The sequence below is a fragment of the Sinocyclocheilus rhinocerous genome, unplaced genomic scaffold (genome assembly GCF_001515625.1).
Source record: "Sinocyclocheilus rhinocerous isolate Xijiao unplaced genomic scaffold, SAMN03320098_v1.1 scaffold225, whole genome shotgun sequence".
Lineage (NCBI taxonomy): Eukaryota > Metazoa > Chordata > Actinopteri > Cypriniformes > Cyprinidae > Sinocyclocheilus > Sinocyclocheilus rhinocerous.
This window is the reverse complement of record NW_015630532.1, coordinates 1,436,718-1,461,173: the sequence shown is the minus strand read 5'-3', so window position 1 is coordinate 1,461,173 and position 24,456 is coordinate 1,436,718. Positions and strand designations below refer to the sequence as shown.

At 36.9% G+C, this 24,456-nt stretch overlaps 1 pseudogene; it reads left to right on the top strand.

Annotated features, from left to right (window-relative positions):
• LOC107740442 (dual specificity mitogen-activated protein kinase kinase 5-like) overlaps positions 1-24,456 on the top strand; it is a 57,484-nt pseudogene that overhangs the window by 7,321 nt on the left and 25,707 nt on the right.

Genomic DNA, 24,456 nt, shown 5'->3' with positions numbered 1-24,456 from the left:
ATTTAAAATGCCTGATTTGTATTTTATTATAGTTTGCAATGTAATTTACACCTGTGATGGCAAAGCTGAATTTTCAGCAGTCATTACTCCAGCCTTTAGTGTCGCATGACCTTTCAGAAATTATTCTAATATACTGATGTGGTGATCAAGAAACATTTATTAATATTGAAAACATTTATACTGCTTAATATTTTTGTGGTTTTGATTCTTTTTTTTCAGGATTTTTTGATTAATAGACCGTTCTTTGGTTAATAGAAAAGAACATCATTTATTTGAAATAGTAATTTTTTGCAACACTAAATTTCTTTACTGTTACTTTTAAATAATGAATGCGTCCTTGCTGAATAAAGATATTCATTTGTTTTAAAAAACCTTACTAACCCCAGGCTTAGGGTGATGTAGTTTCTGTTTATTTAAATAGTATGATACGGACCATCTTATTCTTGTTTTGCAATGGTTTTTGTTTAATTCTGGATTAATTGGCTTTAAGAGAATAAAAAAAACCCTGATAAACCGATCTAAATGAGGTCTTCATAGACACTAATTAAGAAGAGAATCACTGCTTTACTGCATTACACTATACAACCTACAGACCTCAATTAATCTACTTATTTATATAGAGACTCTCTTTGAGCTTTTTCATTCATTCTCCCACTGTGATCTGTTAGCATGACTCTGACAATAAGCAGCTTCATGAATCCTCTTTAATGACAAATAAAGGACATGATGTTGATTCATTCTTTTTTTTAAATTTAATTCAAGGATGTTCCCAGAATTATATTTAATTTTGCCTGATAGATGAAGTGACCCCTTTCCTCAAGCCTCTCGCTTTATTTCTCTCTGTCTCCCTCACAAAAGCCAATTAACCTTGCGGCCAATCCAGGCAGTTTGCTGTTGAATCACAGGTTAATTAGCACAGGGCTCTGATTGTCTTTGTTTGCCCGCAGGTGAACACGCGGCCCGAATCCTCGAGTGGCAGGGGCTCCTCTGCGGCTGATTCCCTGTCCAGTGATAGGTGAGTGATCCCAGATCATGCCTGCCCTCATTGAGAGAAAAATCTTATTTCTAAGATTTTTGTTTATAAATATAGATATATTTACAGTTTTTACAGTAAAGTAACTGCATTAATGATTCATTAGGAATACCTTTACGAAATCAATAGTTGACTATAAAATCTATTTGGATCTGTTTTGTTGGATGCTATTAAACATACACTGAAAAACAATTCTAGATGCCTCAAGTTTTCCATATTTCTTGGTCAGCTTACAGTTATGAAATATATTACTAAGCAGTAGAATCTGATATTAGTAGCAATGTTTTTTAACATTTATAATAAAAATAAATGTTTTTGAGCATCAAAGCAGCATTAGAATATTTCTGATGGATCATGTAACCAATGTTCCCTCTAAGCTGCACGCGTGCGGCTGATGCGCACTTCTTCCACCACGGCCGCGCAGAAGAAATAATGTGCCGCGCACACACAAAAAAGAGTTGGGAAAGCCAATTGATTGAATTCTAGTAAAAGAGAAAGATTGCAGTGCTCGGGCAAACCGCTATAGAGTTGATATCGCTATAGAGTTAGATCCGGGCAATGCGGTTTACAGGTTTCCTAGAAAGAGAATGATGTGCGCCAAATGAGGCGCTGTAGAAATCCAATACTTCAATGGTTGCGGACGAAATAGCTCAACACGAGAGCAAACGCAATGACATGTGAAATAAAGCGTCATCATGTATTAAAGAAGAGTAGCTTGATTAAGTGCTGGAAATAGCGGATGATGGGCACAGAACGGTAACAAAACTGAGACATTTACAGTTGCACACAGGTGTATTGTGCAAACTGTACTTCATATGGATGTTTAGATAGCTATACAAGAATTCACGTTCACGTTTTTTGAAAATATTTAGCTTACAGTTCTCAATTTAAATGCTTCAGATTGTTTTCTATTGTATTCTATTCAAGTCTATTCTATTCTATTGTATTCTATCAGTTTGCATGCTTCAATTGACCTTGTTTTTTTTAATGGGGTCTCTTATGCTCATCTGTATTTATTTGATAAAAAAACAGTAATATTGTGAAATATTATTGCAATTTCTAATATTGGTTTCCTATTTTAATATACTTTAAAATGTAGGCTAATTTATTCCTGTGAAGCAAAGCTTCAGCTTTCAGCATCATTACTCCAGTCTTCAGTGTCACATGATCCTTCAGAAATCATTCTAATATGCTGATTTATAATCAATGTTGAAACTGTTGTGCTGCTTAAGCGGAGAAGCATTTATTCAAAATAGAAATATTTTCTAACAGTATAAGTCTTTACTATCGCTTTTTTATCCATTTAACACATCCTTGCTTAATAAAAGTATAAATAAATAAATAAATAAATAATTCACTGACCCCAAACTTTTGAATAGTAGTGTATATTGTAACACAAAATTTCTATTTTGAATAAACAGTGTTCTTTTTAACTTTTTATTTATCAAAGAATCCTGAAAAATTATCACAGGTCCCAAAAAATATTAAGCAGCACAACAGTTTCAACATTGATTATAAATCAGCATATTAGAATGATTTCTGAAGGATCATGTGACACTGAAGACTGGAATAATGATGCTAAAAAGTCTGCTTTGCTTCACCGGAATAAATTATATTTTAAAGTTTATTAAAATAGAAAACTTTTGTTTTAAATTGCAATATTTCAAATAGATACAGCCTAGATGAGCATAAGAAACTTCTTTAAAAAACTCTACTGATCCCAAACTTTTGCACGGCAGTATATTATACTGTAAAAAATGTTTTCTCAGGTAACCTAAAATGTACATCATTTAGTTACATCAAGGGTCAAATCAAATATAAATAGCACATTAAAGTTAAAAATTACACACTTTTTTGTGTGCGCTGTACAGGTCTGCATGGCATAAAGAATGTTTTTGCTCATGTGGCCGAAATGTCTGCCTAATAGAGAAAAAAAAAATTAGAGGGAACATTGCATGTGACACTGTAGACTGGAATAATGGCTGCTAAGAAAATTCAGCTTTGCCATCACAGAAATCAATATAATTTATATTCAAATAAATTTTATATTCAAATAAAAAAGTTATTTTTAATTGTACTAATATTTAACAATACTACTGTTTGTACTGTATTTTCAAACAAATGCAGCCATTGTGAGCCTAAGATACTTCTTTTAAAGGATCATCAAAAAAAATCTTACTGACCCCAAACTTTTGAACTTTAGTGTATGTTACCAATGTAATTCCTGTTTATTTATAGATGGTTTTTCCCATTATGGTGTCTTTGAGCTTTGGAAATCAGTCATGATATAAGTAGAAAACGTTTTAAAATAAATTAAAGGAATAATTAATTTTTTTAGGAAAATAAATATTAATCAGTTGGGCCTTGTTGTGAACAGTTGCAGTTTGGCCGAATTAAAAGTGATATTCATTTATTTTGTCTCAATAATGTCATTCTCTTTACAAGAGAAAGAGAAATGCTAACAGGAGTTTGCCGTCTTCATGCCCTGAACATGCAGTAAAAACATTTTTTCAATATTAATTGGATTCTGTCTTAAGAGAATGAAACCTCCTGGCACAGTACAAAGACCTCTGAAGGTCTTTGCATTCTGCATTCTGAAGGCCAGTGTGTGTTATCCGGCAGTGATGTAGGGAAATGAAGTGCTGCAGATCATACTAGACAAATTATTCTCATCTTACATTTCTAACGTGAAGTAACTGCTCTAAACAATTTACTCATCATGTCAGATTTTTGCAAAGCATTATTGAGTCATCTTTACAAAATGTCATACCTTGTCTTTTCACTTCAGCAGTTTAAAGAAATCTTCAGCTGAGCTTAAGAAGATTTTGACAAATGGACAGGTGTAGTATAGCCCTCCCCTCACAACACACACTTTTACTTCTGCATACATTTTGATATACCACACTATTCCCACTTCAATCGAATCTGATTATCTTGTTAGTGATGCTGTTCCCACTCAACCAGTGATGCTTGATATCACTTATCCCATTTAATTTGTCACCATAGCCCATGTGTGTGAATGTGCAAAAGCATCTATTGATTGCCCCTAAAGGGCTTTCTGACCCTTTCTCTGTGGTATGGTTGAGATCTTTATCTTGAGTGATCAGAGCTGTATCTGTGTGTCCTTCTGCTCACCCCTCCCCATTGCCCTGTCACCCTTTCTCCTCCCTCCACAGGCCCCCAGCAGGCCAGTCTGTCAACAAAAGTGTGTCAGATAGACAATTAAGACCTGTAACATGCACAGTTAATGGAGCACTAGCATCCTCCCTGCACTGGGCCCCAGCAGTCAGGGTGTGGCCCATCAGCAGAGCATTGACTTCACATCAGGTCCAGTTCACAAGATAATTACTTCCCCTACAATAACACGTACTTGTTATCGCATATAGTTCTTGATATGGTGAAATTATATCATATTACTTGGTAGAAGATTTAATTATAATTAAATATAATAATATACTAATGAAAAATGCTTGTGTTGATAATAATAATAATAACAACAGCATCTTAATTATTATAAAATGTTTATAATTTATTTGAATACATATAAATATAAATAATTTATAAACCCACCTTATTTTTCAACACGGAAGTAAGCCTATAGGTGAGACTTCCGGTTCGTTAGCCTCTATAGAGAAATAACGAGAAAAATAGCAAGGTGCAGTAAACGATAAAACTGTTTGCATTACGAACAAGTATGTTTATAATTAAGATAATACATTAAAATAATAAGGTAAGACACACCAATTTGCAATATCAAGCAACAAAACGGGCTGTTTTGTACAGCTAAAAATAGGTGGATGCGGATGAGACCGGAATCCAATCCCATAAAAATTACAAATGGCCTATTTTTACGGCAAGAAAAAGGTGGATAAAATGTTATCTCATGGCTTTAATGTGATTCAAAAAGATATGATTCAATAGAAAACAGAGTTGTTCTGAACTCTGTTCAAGTGGGAGTTAACTTGTTACCTGGATGCATCAGTTCAAAGCTGGATCTGAAAATAGTCCTCCGTAGCTGGAATTAGCAACTGCATTTACAGGTCAAGTCAGAAGATCTTCACAGCATTTTTCTGCTTCGTCAGCCTCAGAGATACTCTGGCCCTATGGAATCTGCTTCTGGTTTTTACAGACCCCTTAAGTTATGAAAATCTATAGTGGTTAAACCATTTTGAGGGGTTTGTTGCAATTGGCCACGATCCATACAATGTTTTTTTGGCTATTGCTACAAATATACCCCAGCGACTTAAGACTGGTTTTGTGGTCCAGGGTCACATTTAGTCTTACTTGAAGGTCTGAGGATTATGATCCTACAGCATGTGTTTTATTTTTATATTCAAATCAAGAGGTTGAAATAAAAATGGAGGGCATTCCGATGTCCATAAAACTGACTGAATGTGAAAGCGTACCAGTCCTTCTGGCCTCTTGGTGTCAGAATGGTCTGTATTATATTACCATTTTGACAGCATTTATCAAAGCACAAGCCATGGTGCTCTCACACTACACATTCTCATACTCATGTTCTCACGCAGTGAAAAATACATCGCGGAGCAAAGGGGAAACTGACAAAACGCCGACAGACAAGACAGAGTAGGTTACTTCTTGTATGAAACAAGGTCTCAGCTTTCAAATTTTGTAATTTTTTTAAGAAACTCAAACAGTTAATACCATTTTGTGACTCTTTAATGTGTCATGACAGATCACTGTAGCACCTCAGTTCAAGCAGCACATGAACTGAACATCTTTTCATATTTACTTAAAGCACGAAATAAACATGAATGAACATCAGAACATATTTTATTTCAACTGCAGAAAGACGTCAGTACACACCATTTTTGATCTCCTGTCAATCAAGCTCTTTGCGAACGGTCAATTGACCTTACACTGGAATTTCTCTTTTGCTTTCTCTTTTCTGTCTTCCTCTGTTTCTGTCTCTCAATTCATCAGCTCACTTCAGTTTATTTTACCATTTTACACATTTATTGAGCTAAAGAAAGAATAGAAAACTGCTGTAGTGGCAATCTCATAGAGACAATGACCTCCAGTACCAGGAGCAGCTTGGCCATGGAAATGGCGGAACAGTTTACAAGTGAGTGTTGCTCTCATGATTTTTACCTTGAGATTTAATTAGACTGATTGTGGTCAGCCTCTTCAAAGGCCTTCTTTACCCTTTAGTGCAATCTATAGGTTTTAACCAGAGCCAGCAAATTGAACCATGAGAATGTAACTGAAAAGGAAAAAGTGTTTTGTTGTCCGCACTCATGTTCTGATTAATTTTACATTGGTCTCGCATGTGCTCATGCTGTCAGACGTCCTTCAACAACCCCCCAATATTATGGTTCATTAAATGTCTTGAGACATGCGAGTTAAGGACGACACTGATTTAGTGCTCGTGAAGTTGAAGTGACTCTTTTTGATCCTTCTAAAGCTCCTTTCTGTGCCAAAGCTATATACCACAGCATATACAGGACAGGGCAAGGTCATCGCCTTGCACACACAAATCATTTAATTAATTTCTTGAACCTAGTGACTGTTGATAAGGCTCTGTGTGCTTTTCTGGATCACACAGACTTTCATCATATGCTTCTCTTACTTGGAGGAGCACCTCTGGGTTGTTGGAAATTGTTCAACCATTTAAAAAAAGCCAATACTGCAACCCAGACAAGAATGCAGTCTGGCGAGCTCAGCACTAAATGTGTTTGCCTAGAATTATTTTTCCCCCTCAAACAAAAGAAACTGCTGAATTTTGCATTCATCTCCTAATTCAAACTTTTTTCCCTGTGTTTTTTCTCTTTAAAGTGTTAGATCGAGAAATACAGACGTTCTGAACATAGGAAGTCTGTATGGAACAGGCACTAAAAACCAATGCAAAATTGTAATACCAAGAATTTTTATTTTTTGTTTCTATTTTGTTCACTACATATTCATGATCTTTAAAGAAGGGTAACATTTACTGTTATTGTGTTTCCTGCTCAGACTGACAGCTGCAGTGCAGTGCAGTACAGGTAGCGGCAGGTGAAATGTAATATAATCTCTGATGTTGCTAGTAGGGAAATTTAGGCCAGTCTCCCATCCATCTCCACAGCTGTCCTCGATCACCTCTACTGTGCTCGCTCACATACACGCACTCTCCTTTATGCAAAACACACCTTTGTGACCATCAGACTGCATACAGGATGGCGCCAAGGGTATTCACTTAAATTGCTTTTCTTAGGAATAAATAAATATTTTCTGTAAGGCTTTCACCCAACCTGCACCCCTTGATGTTGTGTTACTGTGTTTATAAGCAGGTTTGTTGCGCACATATCCGAGAAAAGATGAAGTAAACAAAAACATTCTTAAATTCATACTCTACAATTCTGAACAAATATATGCATAGAGACAAGAATATACAGAATGACTGATGTAGACGAATGTCACTTTCTAAATTTCTTTTGAATTGGTTTTATGCTCTCGGCAACCAATAACTCACTGCTGAAAATGCATTGTGATCCGCACAAACCATGTGAACCCATAATTTAATGTAGTCCTGGTCATATATAGTTCTCTATATATATAGTAGGGAATATTCACACATGTAAAATATATATATATATATACAGTATGCACATACACACACACATATACATGTTATATATATTTTATCATATGTGACCCTGGACCACAAAACCAGTCATAAGGGGTCTGTTTTTCGAAATTGAGATTTATAAATCATCTGAAAGCTGAATAAATAAGCTTTCCATTGATGTATGGTTTGTTAAGATAGGACAATATTTGGCCGAGATACAACTATTTGAAAATCTGGAATCTGAGGGTGCAAAAAAAAAAATCTAAATATTGAGAAAATCGCCTTTAAAGTTGTCCAAATGAAGTTCTTAGCAATGCATATTACTAATAAAAAATTAAGCTTTGATATATTTACAGTAGGAAATGTACAAAATATTTTCGTGGAACATGATCTTTACTTAATATCCTAATGATTTTTGGCATAAAAGAAAAATCAATAATTTTGACCCATACAATGTTTTTTTGGCTATTGCTAAAAATATACCCCAGCGACTTAAGACTGGTTTTGTGCTCCAGGGTCACATATTATATTTGTAATGATTTAACTTTAGCATTGTTTTCCCCCCTACAATTTGTGATCTTATTAGAACTACCCTGCGACTCATTTTTGGGGCACGACCCACCGGGTGAGAACCATTGCTGTAGGTTTGTTTCTTCTCGCGCACATCTCTTTGTGGCTTTGTTTCAGGTGAGGTGATCATCTGGTCATCTCAGGTTAGATGGCATTGAGAAAGAGACTGAGAGAACTGTCTGGTCCGCATTGGCCACTGTAATCGAAACCTGTTTGTGTGGTTGCATGCGTGTGTGTTCGTCTGCAAACGCACATGCATGGGATGGCTGTCTTCGAGAGATCCATGAATACTGCATGACAGAGCTTTCATTACCTCGGGCTCTGGAGTGTAAATAACAAACAGAGAATAGGGACACATTTACGGGGGTCAGGACCACACGTCACTACGTCACCTCGTCCTGACCACGCATCTGTCAGTCTTAAGTCATCGCTGCATGACTTACTCAGCAGGGTCAAAGTTCAAGGACTCTAGCTGAACTTTGCGAATGGGCTTAGTAGGATACATTACTGTTCAGAATGTCCTGAAGCGACCATTTAGACAACATCATTGGTTGAGTTGGCATTAGTAAGTAGTAAGTAGTCATTAAGCAGATGCTTTTATCCAAAGCAACTTATAGCGTACATATTACACGGGCAATCCCTATGGAGAGACCTGGGGTTAAATGTCTTGCTCAAGGGCACAATGGTGATGCTTATGACTCGCTACATGCGTGAAGTGAAACTAGCAACCTTCCGATAGTCAGCCCTGAGCTGTACCCATCATGCCGTACCACCTCCAACAGATAAAGGTATTGATATCACTTTTCAGTGTTTCTTCACAATTACTTGAACACTTTAAGATTTAATTTTCAGTATATATTTTTTTGTGTTAACAATAAGCAAACCTATCACTGAGCATCTGTGCATTTTGTATGGCTCAGAATCTTCCGAAGTGTAAAGTGTACCTGCAGAGGACACTGAGGTGAGATGGGATCGAATGTCTTTGTCCTAAATGAGGAAAGTTAGCCGTCGCGTCACTTAGAGCGACATTAATTAAAGGCTTGCCGGAGTTACGAGGTGTCTGGAGCTGTGACCAGATCAGCCATCTATTTCCCATAAATCACATGCACTGTCTCAAACACAAACCACTACCAATTTGTTTACTGCAGGCGTATACGCACATACATACAGAGTTTCATAATCAAATCAGTCTTTTTCTTGTTCTGTCGTTTCTTTTCTCATTAACACAAACGCACATGCCGTGCGCCTGTGTTCCAGGCTCGTTTGGCAGCTGTCTGTTGTTAGTATATTACCTGGTGGAATGGACCGTGTCGTGGCTTATTGTAACCCAACCCCTCTTCAGCACCTACTGCAGTAACCAGACCCACTGCTCAGAATGAGCAAGGATCATAATTAAATAATTGTGGCTTTGCCATTAATTTGACCTGTAACAGGAGACCTGTCTGGGAGAGCTCACGCTGAAACAGGAACGGAGCTGATAACGCTCCACAGCTCAGAATGTCTGAGGTTTCGCAGGTGACTGACTCAGGGTTGACCTCACCTGCATTTGACACTTAGGATGAGGACACCCCTCCTCTGAGCTCTTTTTCGTAGCGATTAAGCCGCTGATAATCTGTAAATAAATACAAATGTTTAAAAAGCACCTGGGTGTCTTACTTAGTCATATGGATGTACATCTCAGGTTGCTCTGACTTAAACAAAACCCTGAACATAGTTTCCATCCTTAAACGTCAATCATTGAATGTCTGTCCCTAAATTTATATTTTATTGTGTGTATAGTGTCTACAAAAAATGTTTGGATGCTTAAGCAATGTTTAAAATATTTAAATGCATAAGATAAAAATACAGATACATAAACATATGTGTGTGGGTGTGTGTGTGTTTGTGTTATGTCACATAGTTTGGGGTCTGTAAGATATTGTAATGTTTTTGAAAGAAGTCTTATGCTCACCAATGCTGCAGTTTAAAAATGATCACAAATAGTAAAAAAAAGTTATATTGTGAAAAATATTGTTATAATTTAAAATAAATGTTTTCTGTTCTAATAAATGATAAATGTAATTTATTCCTGTGATGGCAAAGCTGGATTTTTTGAGCTATTACTCCAGTCTTCAGTGTCACATGATCCTTCAGAAATCTGTCTAATATGTTGATCTGGTGCTCAAGAAATATTTCTTATGATTAATGTTGAAAACACTTGTGCTGCTTATTTTTTGTGAAAACCATGATTTTTAAGGATTCTTTGATGAATAGAATGTTCAAAAGAACAGCATTTATTTAAAATGGAAATCTTTTGTAAAATTGTAAATGTCTTTCACTTTTTTTTATCAATTTAATGCATCCTTGCTGAATAAAAGTAATTTCTTTAAAACCGCACCCAAGCTTTTGAAGAGTAGTGTACATATACATTTCGATTTGTTTCTAAGAAAATTTGCATTGCCATTAATTGTACATTTTTCCATTTTGACAGAGCTTACCACTTGCTTGGGAAGAGAATTGTAGCAGTGAAGGTAAGAACAATACATATGTCTCTGTATGCTTTAGAACCTCGAGCTCTGGAACTGAAAGCGACCACTCAAACATTACATTAAATTATAGGAATTTACTGTTTTTTCTTTAGTACTCTTAATAAAACTTGTACATATTTTGTAGATTACATATTGGCAGAGCTATTTGGCTCACATAGAAAAACCATGAAAACACACATAAAGACCCAACATATGCTATTATAGCACACATTCAACTAATGGGTAAAAAAAATCATACTGCCAGTTTGCTTTTTAAATAGATATAGAACCTGCAGAGCAAAAGAGGTGAACTCAGGTGGCTCTGTTACAGGTGGACTTCACTGCGGCAAGATGCAATGAATAACCGCTGGAGATATTAATAGTGCTCTAACTGAAGAGCACAAAAGAGCAAATCCAGCACTCCTACACACGTTGCCTCAGTTAAGCATGATTGATAACCTGTGGGCTTCATACGCCAGAGCGGCTTTCTTTTTCAATCTTAGCTGGTCTCTGTTCTGTCATTTCTTCTACTTTTTTTCTTACATTTTTTTCTCTTTCTCCCCTTTTCCATCATCCTCATTGACATCTGTTTAGTTTACGTTTATCCTCTCACTTCTCTTTTGTCTTATCTCCTATCTGTCCTCCTCTCCTCTCGTTTCTTCTGCTGTGTCTGCTCATCTTTCCATCTGTGCTCTGCCTGGGTCTGCTCGAGCAGGGCTATCTATTTGGCTAAGGCTGTAAGTGATCTCTGCTGAGCTTTAACTGCGTGGCCTTGCCTTACTGCCTTACCTGTAATCAATTATTTCAGTGGGAGGCTGATAATCTAACCTTAACTAAAGAAGCATTTTAGCTAGTCGCTGCTTCATTACAAAAGTGGAGAAGAGAGAGATCAAACACCTAGGTTGCAACAAAAAACAAACTGTTTTTATTTCAGAACTTTGTGATATTAGATGAAACTTTGGCCTTGGAATATCTCTTTGGAAGTTTAAATGCCTGCTTTTGATATATATTTTTTAAAGTGGTAGGCTGTTTAATTTCCTGTCAGTACTGGCTAAAGAGAAACTCTTTGAGCATGTTTCTCAAGCATTCACTCTCAAACTCAAAAGCGAGCTGAAACAGAAGTATTGATGCACAGAAAAGTATACTTGAATTATGTTTGCAAGTTGTATTTACCTGATGTAAAATTGTTGGGGAAAAGAGAAGGCGAAGTGTCTAGCATTGCATATGTGAGTTTGATATAACAAACTTTGCTTAAGAGTTTTGTTTGGGTGTAAATGGATTTCATTTTAGATCTCAATTGCTCATTTGATAGTTCAGAAAGGTCAATGTGGGTGTGTTTTTTGAAATGCTGGCTTTATGCTTCTACTGCAGGTTATTCCTCTCGACATCACCGTGGAGCTGCAGAAGCAGATCATGTCAGAGCTTGAGATCCTTTATAAGGTCTGAACTTCTTTTTAAGTCTGCTTGATTACTTAATCTATATCTATCGGATAGTACTATATGTGTATTTCAGTCCTCTTTTCCAGACCTAATTTTGAAAATGTGCTCACCCAGTATGACCAGTGACTTACAATGCTTTAGTCATATCAGTTTCTTACCTCCCTCTCAATAACTAAACTTAGAGCATTTTGCATTATGTAGTTCAGTCCACCTGTTCCTGTAACCTGCTCTGACAACAGCTGCAGGATAGACTTTAATTTATTACAAATCACCCTTTGCAACAATGAGCCAATCGCATAGAATAATCAGCCAATTTCTCATTCTGAATAAAATACTGCTGCATTAGCATTACACGACTTTCTACAAATAACTACCAGCCAAAGTCTTAATGAAACAAATCATTGAGAACCATTCAGTGAATCATGCAAAATTTCTCTATAAACTCAATACACTGTATAAATAAATATCCTTTTCATCAAGCCGTGTTCATATCAAAGAATCCTAAAAACTGTTTTACAGTTTCCACAAAAATATTAAGCAGCACAATCTTGGTGAGCTTTTTTCAAAAGCATTTATACAGAGCCCAAACTTTCCAGTGGTAGTGTACATTAATGATAAAGTGCTAAATGTGTTCTGGGCATATAAAGGTTTTACCATAGTTTTGATATATTTGATTGTGTTGTTTACAGTGTGATTCTCCATACATCATAAAGTTCTACAGTGCTTTCTTTGTGGAGAACAGAATATCGATATGCACTGAGTTTATGGATGGTAAGTATCTGTTTTAACGTTTGTGAGGCATCTGGGAGGCAACAGTCACAAAAGAAAGCATCACTCACAATATGTGAAATTTAAATGTATTTATTTGTTTTTAATGTAGGTGGCTCTCTGGATGTCTACTGGAGAATCCCAGAGCATGTCTTGGGCAGAATTGCTGTTGCGGTAAGTCCTCTTCAAGTCATGAAACTGTTATCGAATAAGTGTATCAGGGAATTTTGAAAGCTTGGATTTGAGAGTTTTCTGCATGTCCAAGAATCTGTTACAGCTCAGACAAGTGTGTGTATGTGTGCTTTGTCTTTGTAACATTTTATTAGTGCTGAATTGTCATTGCTCTCGGTTCTGACCCTCATTACCCTCTCCCTCACACTTTCTCACAATAATCAAAGATACGCCACTGTTCAGATAATTTACAGCAATATCCTCTACAGACATAGGTCTCATACCCTTTTGAGTCTCTTCTGAGTTTGTTTTCAATGAGTGTGGCTGTTTGTGTGTGTCTATAGGTGGTAAAAGGATTAACGTACCTCTGGAGCCTAAAGATTTTACACAGAGGTGAGAAAACTACTGTTTTGTAACTTGTAAAATTGTAACTATTAATGAAAGGACTGTTCATTTGTACTTAATGCACAGGTTATTTGTTAAATTTGCCTATTAAAATATGCAATAAATAATAAAAGTTGAACTCTCCTCCATATTACACTGCAGAAGTTCAGTAATCTAGTGACATCTATAATATTAAATGCTGGCATATATAATTTTGAGTCTCTGTGTAAATGTGTTGTATCTCTGTGCAGATGTCAAACCCTCCAACATGCTGGTTAACACACGGGGTCAGGTCAAACTCTGTGACTTTGGAGTCAGCACACAGGTACATTTTAATTTGTATCCTGCAACTATTTGTGTGCATGTTTGTTTGTCTGCATGAATGCATATACTCACACAAGTGCTTCTCATGTGTATATGTATGTTGTGAGCACAGTCAGCTCAGATCAGCCATTGTCCCATCAGTCTCAATGTCTCTGTTCTCTTCTCTATCTTATTCCTCCAGGGACTTTTTGCCTTTGCTCCCTAACCCCCAGATACCCCCTAGGTTGCTCTTCTCCTCTCACTTCCAGCTCTTTGTAATTACCACATTGACCAGATATTCAGTGTGTGTGCGTGCGTGTGGCTGGAGACAATAGCTCATACTGAGAAAGTCAGCATCAGTCTCTCCACCTCTAATACACTCAGGAGTCCAACAATGGGACCCAATCACTCCAAACGGCCCTCTTTTAATTAATATTCATACCCATGTTCCCCGAAGAGATTCAAGCTGAAGCTGAACCCTGGATGAGGTGTGTGTGTTCTCCTCTGTGCCCGTCCAGACCATGACACTGTATAGTAAACCTATGTCTCTCTTATTCACTTACACACACGCGCACACAGACGTACGTCAGGCCACGGGGGAACACTCTCATTATGTTTGTCCTGTCATTGCTGACATGTGCCATTGTGTCCGGATCTCACTGTCTCTCCCCTGTGAGAGTACAGACTAAAATTAAACCAGGCTGGCATTTCAATAACACTCCACAATAACACACTCTTTTCAGTAGATTTAAATCAGTTCCTCTTACTGTGTCCTTTAGCTTATGGAAGAGAGCTCAGGTCACCTGGCTGCTGTCACATCTGTACTGAATTTCACTGTTTAAACAGAGATAACTGTGCTGCTTCTATCAGAGGACTGAATGTGATGGCTTCTCTATATTATTCTTGGCTGTGCACATACAGAGGGGGTAATGTTTCACCTTTGAGGTTGAGGTGTGATGCTACTAGATATCCAATACTGTCACTGCTAAGATCTACGTCAGTTATTAGGATAGGCAAGAGGAATCTATTTGTTAGTTGGTTTTGAAGATAGTACTTCAAAACTAACAGGTATGATTAGTTAGGTTTAGTTAATGCATTTTTTATAGAATTTATTAATGCACTGTATGTTAATGTTAATTTCTGTATGTAACATTTACTGTAACATTTGAATTAATATTGACAAACCAATATTTTTGTGAAGTTACAATTTTTTATGTATTTATCTGTCTACTTAACCTTTTAAATGATTATTATTACCGTTGTTCATGCTTGAGATTTAAAGAAATCAATAACACTTCATTTAAAAATAAAATTTGCTGCTTAAAGGGATAGTTCACCCCAAAAATAGGTCTTTCATCATGTACTCACCCTGACGTTGTTCCAAACAAACATGACTTGATTTTTTTCTGTAAAACAACAAAAGGAATCTTTAGAAGAATCTTGGCAACCAAACCATTACCATTGAAAATATCTTTTTTTTTTCGGGAGTGAGCTTGCTCTGAACTGAAGTGATTGACAGCTTCAGTGATTATAAAGGGAGCACTCTTTGCTTGTTATCTGTATGATCCATTAAAGTGAGAATTAAAGTTCTATTTTTCATGCTGCACGCAATGCCAAGTTTTGAGAGTTACATCCACATTTAAATGCATGGTAGAATTCTAAATTGTCATGACTGACGCAATAGCTCAAAATAGATCTGTGAAGGCCACACTAATGTATCATTTACATATAATTATTCATTTTTAAAAATGTTTCTCCTGCTTTCTTCCACAGTTGGTGAACTCCATTGCTAAAACATACGTTGGAACCAATGCATACATGGCGGTAAGCTGCATTAATACCTGTAATGGTTTTTCTGTTCAGATGCTTTATTGTTATTTTACATGAATAGAGAATGCATAGGTTATACACATTTGATTGTAAAGGCTGTCAGTCAAGTATGTGCCTGTAATGAACACAATACAATCAAATGCTTTCTAAAGTACGATTTACACTCATGCACACACACATTTAGACAACAGAGCTTGTTAAATAGTTCACACAGGAATCAGGAATGAATGTTTGTGTGGCCTTTAGTGCCACAGTCCTACTCGAAGTACAATGCATAATTGTACACTGCATTGTAATGATTCTTTGTAATGTGTCTTTGCCTCTATAGCCAGAGCGGATATCAGGGGAACAGTATGGTATTCACTCAGACGTGTGGAGCGTAGGAATCTCTTTCATGGAGGTAAAAAAGCCATATAATAATTTCTTATAAACACCCACGTATACACACAGCCCAGCGTTCCTAGTTCGGGTGGACTGGTGTCAGTGTTTCTGCTGAGTGCAGTTGATAGTCCCTGCAGGCAGCCTGTCCAAACAGATGTTGGCCTACAGCTATGCATGGATCACACTCAAGATCTCCCACTGACTGCTACACACACACACACACAGACTCTGCTCTGCTATCGTTTTGGACCCTCTCCCTTCAAATTCCCATGTGAGCATAAAGTAAGAAATGAGATTTTGTGTGCATGCATGTGGTTTCTATATATATAAAAATTGGATTAATAAATGGTGAAGAAATAATATTAAGGACAAAATGTGTGTGTAGTGAAACATTAAAGAAAATGAGTGTGTGTGTGTGTGTGTGTGTGTGTGTGTGTGTGTATGTAAGAGTGAAAGATTTGGAGTCATTGTGGCAAAACGCTTTCAATCACTCAGCCAGCAGAACGTCCAGTAATTAGAGTGCTGTGTTCTCCGTTCCAGAGGTGTGTGTGTATGTGTTTGTTCCTGAAAAAGAGAAGAGAGGTGTATAAGTATAGTGATTTTTTTTGAAGTGGATGTTTTTTCTAAGCAGAAAAACAACAGCAGCAAGAACTGTACGTATGAGTGGATTAGATTTTAATATGGTGGTTTGACTCGTGTACTGAAAATGCCGTGCTGGTAGTTCTCATTGGCTTTATTGATTCCCATTTTGTAATTGTCAGCGCTTCTCATTGGCTGTGATGAATTGTTATTGTATCCCTCCACTCAATCCCTTGATTGTATTTATCAATACTGTTAGATATTATCAGTGAGATGTTTAGGGAGGGAAATATCAAGGGTCATATGGATTGACATTATCATGAGTTGATGAACAGTATATTGATTTGATTATGATTTAGTGTTGACCTTACCATGTTGTTAGGGACGGGATCGATTCGGCTCGGCTGCTGGAATGTCTAAGCAGTTCGGGTGAATTACCTCTATGTTCTGTTGGCAGATTTCTTATCTAATGAACTGAACTCACTTCCTGAACTGAGATGGGTATGTTAGATTTAATAAATGAATGCACTGAGGTTTGATTTGGATTAATTTTCTAAATGTAACTGAAATGTAATTAAAGTAAGGTTTGAAAAGAGTCTTATTTTTAGTTTGACTTTTGCTTCTGGGTTTGCTGCTTTTTCCACATCTGTTCTTTATTCCAGCATGTGCTGTAGACTTCACAGAATAACACCTGCTGAAGCACATACACCTGCTGGGATGCTGGAATGTAGGCAGGTTTACGAATATAACTGCTCCTTAACTCTTGTGAAAAAGAAGTGCACTTAATTGTATTGAATGTGCACTCGTATTGTACTGTGCTTTTTTGGAAAGCTACGTATCTCAAGTGCCCTTTTATTTCATATAGTCTTAATGAAATAAAAGGGAATTTGAGAGAGTGTTTTAATCTTTTGTCATGCTTTAAAGAAGTACACTTATTCTGATGTGCTAACTAAAGCATATGTAAAGTACTTGACTATAATTTTAACTGTAGCGTGTCCGTATTACATACACGTTTCAAAAGAAATGGCATTGAAGATTTTTTTCATTTTCAGTTAACAAAAATAGTAAGGTTTGAAAATAGTCTTATTCTTAGTTTGACTTTTGCTTCTGGGTTTGCTGCTTTTTCCACATCTGTTCTTTATTCCAGCATGTGCTGTAGACTTCACAGAATAACACCTGCTGAAGCACATACACCTGCTGGGATGCTGGAATGTAGGCAGGTTTACGAATATAACTGCTCCTTAACTCTTGTGAAAAAGAAGTGCACTTAATTGTATTGAATGTGCACTCGTATTGTACTGTGCTTTTTTGGAAAGCTACGTATCTCAAGTGCCCTTTTATTTCATATAGTCTTAATGACTTAATTTGAGAGAGTGTTTTAATCTTTTGTCATGCTTTAAAGAAGTACACTTATTCTGATGTGCTAACTAAAGCATATGTAAAGTACTTGACTATAATTTTAACTGTAGCGTGTCCGTATTACATACACGTTTCAAAAGAAATGGCATTGAAGATTTTTTTCATTTTCAGTTAACAAAAATGATTCTTTAACAATACAATACACTTTAACCACATCTTGAAGACTTTATAAAATTATGAATTAACTGAAAAAATCTACTTAATTCCTACTTAAGTGAGTAAAAAAACACTCTAAAGTTCAACAGCGTGCATTTAATGTACATTTATTAACTGTATATACATTCTCATTTAATTGCAGTTAATATGCAATTAAATGGCCAAAAACATGAGTGTAATGTATTATTAAGAAATTGATTTTAGTATGTTCATGTTAAGCAGCTTTGATTGTCCTGATTGAGACATCGTCCATCATAGCTGTATTAGTAAAAGCTCATGTGCTTATGCAGGTGTGTGTGAGTGAGTGTGCATGGGCTTATTCCTCTGTGCTTCATTATAACTTAACTTTCCCTCTGTTATTTCATTGGCAGTTGGCGCTGGGCTCTTTTCCATATCCACAGGTGAGTCTACTACATCAAATCAAATCAGATAGCATTTTAAGCAGTTTAACTTTCAGCTCTTGAATATTCAACAGTTCTACGCCCTAGAGGCACGGCAGACACCCACTTCCTCTTGATCTTAATGTATGGGCAGTAATTAACTGGCTTTTCATCCCATAACTGCTCATCCAACCCATGTTTACTCAGATTACATTACATTACGTACAGTCCTGCAGACCTGCTCCATTCCTCAATCCCAACTACCCTGTAATCAGATATCATTCAGGGATTTATCAAGATGATCCCATTTTAAGAATGACAAACATAGATTATAATCCGGATTCATTTGGAGGATTCCCAGTTTAAGAACCACATGGTACCCAATGCACAAAGCATGTTATTTTATGGCGCCTGTTGTATGACATGGTGTAGATGTATGGTGTCTTTAATATACTTTGTACATGTTTAATTAGACCGTGCCAAAAATGTTGTTGTTTTTGGGACAAGTATGGCCTTACTTTCAAAATTACATACATTATTTTTGAATGCCATCCTAAGGAATATGTTACATCGTTGAACTGCTTATAAACAGCAGACTGAGTTTCTGATTCCTCTCTAGTTCTTTGTAAACTCTCTTTTCTAAATCAATTTATACATGGTAACACTTTACAAAATTGTTTAATTTATTGACGTTGACATTGATTGACATTATTACAGTAATGAATGCGATATCATGAGTAATACTTTTACAAAATGTATTAATCTAGGTTAATGTTAATTTAAATTGATCAAAAGTGACAGATAAGACATTTATAAAGTTAATCAAATATTTCATTTCTATTTCAAATAAATGCCGTCCTTTTAAACTTTCTATTCATCAAATAATCCTGAAAAAAAAAAATGTATCGCAGATTCCACAAAAATTAAGCAGCACAACTGTTTTCAATAAGAAATTATTCTTGAGCACTAAATCAGCATATGACTGGAATAATATCTGCTGAAAATTAAGATATGCCACACACATTTAGTGTGTCACAGGTATACACTACATTTTCAAGTAAATACAAATAGAAAACAGTTAGCCTATTTTAAACTGACATTTATAGTTAGCTGTTTTTAGTGTATTTTCTGATTGAATAAATACAGCCTTTTTAAGCACGAGAGACTTCAAAAACATGAAAATTCTTGCAGACCCCAAACTTTTGGACAGTAGTGTATGTAAGCAAGGTTTATTTTTTGTTACAGATTTCAGCCCTGTGTATATACTCTACAAATATACTGTATAACCAAATCTGATTCAGTGCCCTGGTTTTCTCTAATCAGACTCTCTGCTTTTTAAAGTTCTGCATGTAAGAGTGCAGTGAGTTTAATGAGGGAAATGTTGACTAATGCTCAATAAATTACTCCCAGCATGCCTGTTGGGTTAATTAGCATATTAAAACAAAGCAGCCACTCAGGGCATGCAGAGGAAATCAGAAAGGAACATTTTGAGACTGCATCTAGAGCCAAAGCCTTGAGCATCGAACGGTCACGGAGGCTGGGCCTGGCACTGGTGTGTGTTTGTACTTTATCTCACACATCACTTGATGCAAAGCTATTGTGCACCATGGCGATAGTTAAAAAATTGATATGCAATGCGTGAAATTGAAAGGATATTATGAGGAGTGCTTGGATTAATCCTAAATCCTGATCCATTTTTAGTGTAGATTTTTCTAACATAGAAGAGATAGACAAAATATAGGATGAACAAACTGTGTGAGATGATGAACATTAGACCTTAGAACATGAGAAGGCTAGAGGCCAGGGGGGTTTCTGTGTACGAGTGCATTCGTGCATTTGTGTGTGTGCATTATCCCGTGGCCTGGAGGCTTGTCTCGTTTGAAATTGTTTTCCTCTGCTCTCCAGCATTATCTATTAACAGGGCCATTATCATGTTAATCCACAGAGTATTATTACATAAACTAATGTATTCACATGTACACACAAACACTCCCTTATACACACGGTCTGGAACCGTGATTTGATCTGTTGATGTTAAATATTGTACGGCATTTCTCTTCCTCACAGGACTGCAGAACTAAATGTGTCCTTTTTATGTTGGTCTGTATCTAACCCTTCAAAACAAAAACTAAAATCCTCTGACATGGGAATGTGTGAAATCCAATCAGGTTCTTCTCATCATGCAGTATATCATTATCAGATAAAGCGATAGGAATTGAAACCAATGAATGGCAAAACTTTTGTTCTTGGCCCGTAGAGCCAGAGGCATTATACTGAAGCATTTCATGTATACACACCCCATTAATTTATTACTTCCTCCTTTAATCTTCCTTATTCTCCCTTTCCCTGTTCCTGCATTTGTGAATTCGTATGGAATGGAAATAGAGAGAGAGAGAGAAAGGCATGAAGGAGAAAGAGGGAGGGGGTTAGTCAGTAAGAAAGAGAGGGAGAGCTAAACCTCCCACTGCTAGAGCGTTTTTGCTCTTGATGTTAATTTTCACAGCTCCATATGGTGCTGCAGACTCTTCACCTGCAGGCATCGCACACACACGCGTGCACACGCCACCCAGCCAGCACACACACTACCTCGGGCCTGGCCTGTCACTCACATCAGCCCAGGCATCTGTCCGTTTTCTCTCTCTCTCACACACACACACACACACACGCACATGCTTAAAGAGTCATTGTCCATTGTGCTCTGAGATCTCGAGAGATGCCTTCTGTATTTCTGCATCGACTTCTGATGCCCTTCCCCCGCTCCACTCGCACTCAGTCTCAGAGCCGCAAATCTGCTGCTGTTTTGTGTGTGTGAGTGCATGGGTGTGTGTGTATGTGTGTTTTCTATGTGTTATCTTGTCATTGATTATAAAAGGCTCTTTAATTTCGTCTCACCCCATGTTGGGATTAATTTGCATTCTTTGTCAGGAGTTAATGGCGTCTCCCGATGGCTCGCTCGGAAAATCTTTGAAGACTGCAGACTGGCTGGCGTGTGTATACAGCCTCCAGCGCTTTTCCTCCTGATTGATTTATTGTTGTCTTTTCTGTTTTGCGGCTGTTTTGGTTTCAGCTCATTTTAAGCCTTGTATTCGTCTTAATATACTGTATGATTTTGCTCTACCAGAGCTTTAATGCTATATTTAAGCAATATCACCCTAGCAAGCGTGTTGTTGTTATTGAGGCCGCAGGTAATCACAGCCTTGACAATATGTAGTATAACAGCACAGTTTTGAGTGTGATATTACTTTTGTACAACAGTTATGTAAACAAGAAGTTCAAATGGAGTAACTTGCAGTTCAGAGAAAATTTGGCCAAAGCGTTGTGAATTCATTTCACTCCAGCTCCACTCTAGGTTTTTCAGTTCTTCTCACTCACTTACTGGTGAAACCCCGCTCTGAGTACTGATAGAGTGAAAGAAAACATTGGCTCCTTTTTTCCCAGTAGAGAAAACTCCTTTTTTCCCAGTAAAGTCACTCTTCTTTGACAGTGCCCTGCTAGCATACATTGGTCTGAGGCTACGTTTACATGACAACGATGTAGTCAAAAACTGAAAAGTTTTTCCCTTGCATTTTTTAAAAGTTTCACGTATACACGACAACGTTTTCAAAACGATTCGCGTTTACACATCCACAAAAATGTCACCTTGTTAGTAAACAGTACCTGTACGGAAGTGACGATTATATAATGTATATGATGCGTCTCCGCTGTTGGTTGTAATATTGGTGAAGTAAATCCACACTTTGCTGAAGAAGCGTTAGCTCTTGAGCAGCAACAACAGTACCATATACTCCGCCATTGTTACGTATGTTTGTTCGCGCTTGCCTTTAAAATTGACACGTACTGCGCATGTCTACATACCTAACACGTACTACGTACGCGCATGACGTCACCGTTTTCAAATATTCCCGTATTGGGTGTTTACACGGAAACGATAACGATGCCTTTTTCAAAAACTTGCACTTTTCAGTCCCCAAAACGCCATTGTCATGTAAACGAAGAGTCAAAACGCATAAAAAGTTTCCTGTTTTTGGCTGAAAACGTTGTCGTGTAAACGGCCCCTGAAACAGCACAGACAATTGGAGTGTTACAAACAGAGAAACTAAAAAAAAAAAACTAATGTAGGAATTGACCCTTCGCAAAAACCCACACCCCTTCATTACTGTTGCTAGGTCCGACAAGCCATGGCACTCTCACGCCACAGATCATGTTCTCAAAATACAAAATAAAAAATGAAAAATACATTACGGACCAATGAGAAAATTGACAACGCGCTGACAGACAAGACAGAGCAGGCTACTTTAGGTATGAAACAAAGTCTCAGCTTTCAAATTTTTAAAGAAATTTTTTAAGAAATTCAAACAAGAAATACCGTTTTGTGGCTTTTTAATGTGTTGTGACAGATTGCTGTAGCGCACATGAATGGATTATCTCGTCCTCTTTACTAATTATAACATGAAATAAACATGAATGAACATCAGAAAGTATCTTTTTTTAACTGCGGAAATACATCAATATACACCATTTTCAAGTTCAAGTCCACCGCGTCTGGTTTGTTTGTTGGGCAAAAATGGCAGATTTGGCGTTATGATTGGTCAGATTGCCTGTCAATCGAACTCCCTGCGAAGGGTCAATTACTCAGTTTTCTTTCAAAAATTGTAAATTTCACAAATAATTACAAAGAAACGTGAGATTTTGAAGCAGAAAGACTAAAATAGTATTTTCTTGTAAAAACCTTCTCAAATAATCTTTGTTTTTAAACATCTTTGAAACTGTACAAGGAATAAAAATATATATTTTGGTCACGCTTTATTTTAAGGTCCAATTCTTGCTATTAACAAACAATTAACTGACTTTTGCCTCAATAAACTCCTAATTTGCTGCTTATTAATAGCTAGTAAGGTAGTTGTTAAGTTTAGGTACTGGGTAGGATTAGGGATGTAGAATATGGTCATGCTGAATATGTGCTTTATAAGTGCTAATAAACAGACAATATGGTAATATATACATGCTAATAAGCAACTAGTTAATAGTGAGGATTGGTCCCTATACTAAAGTGTTACCTATTTTTTTTTTACATTGTACAAGAACAGCATAGTTTCCATTTAGGACCTTGCCTAAATGGTAGCACTTTAACATTTTCAAAAAGGAGCCGAGGTGATGTGTTTAAAGTGGTCTTGATTGTTCAGTGGAGATCACATTGAAGTACACTGTAAAAAAATAAGTGTAATTTTAACCAAAATTATTTTGTAAAAACTACAGAATTTTTTTTACAGTGTATTTCATCTAACTCCAATGGTTTAATTGGAAAAAGGCACATACAACAAATATGTATGCCTTTAATTGTCCTGTGATTGCTGTGCTTTGCAGTTTTAGCCAGTGCTGTGAGTTATTTAGTTCCTACATTATAGGTCCAGCGTCTCCAGGTATTTAAAGAGAGCTGGGCCATGTTTAATTGAGAAGAGAGAATCAATGACTAGCGTAATATGTCATCAGAGTGGTCTCACACCGTTAGCTGTTAGTTGAAACTATAAGGTCCAGGCAGGAGGTTTAAGCCAGATTGTGTAAGCAGTGTTGCCCTTAAAATAATATTTCAGTTCAAACAAAATATGTGAAAAAGTTCTCAGTCTATCTCCATCTAAGGGTGCTTTAACACCTGGCCCGTTGTTTCGGAACCTGGTGCGTTTCCCCCCTTAGCTCGGTTCGTTTGGGCATATGTGAACACGGCAATCGTGCCCGGATCTGCGACAAAACAATCGGTCCGAGATCGCCTGAACGAGGTGGTCTCGGCTCGATTGAAAACGAACTCTGGAGCGGTTCGGTTGTAGTGAGAAAGCAATCCGATCCAACGGACCAACGAACCACGCTATATCACAATGTATAATGGGTAATTACGTAAGTTCCGTGAAAAGCATTAGCTTTGTTGTTTTGCTAATACTTCAAAATGAACCTGTGAATGTCTGTGGGTGAGCACGT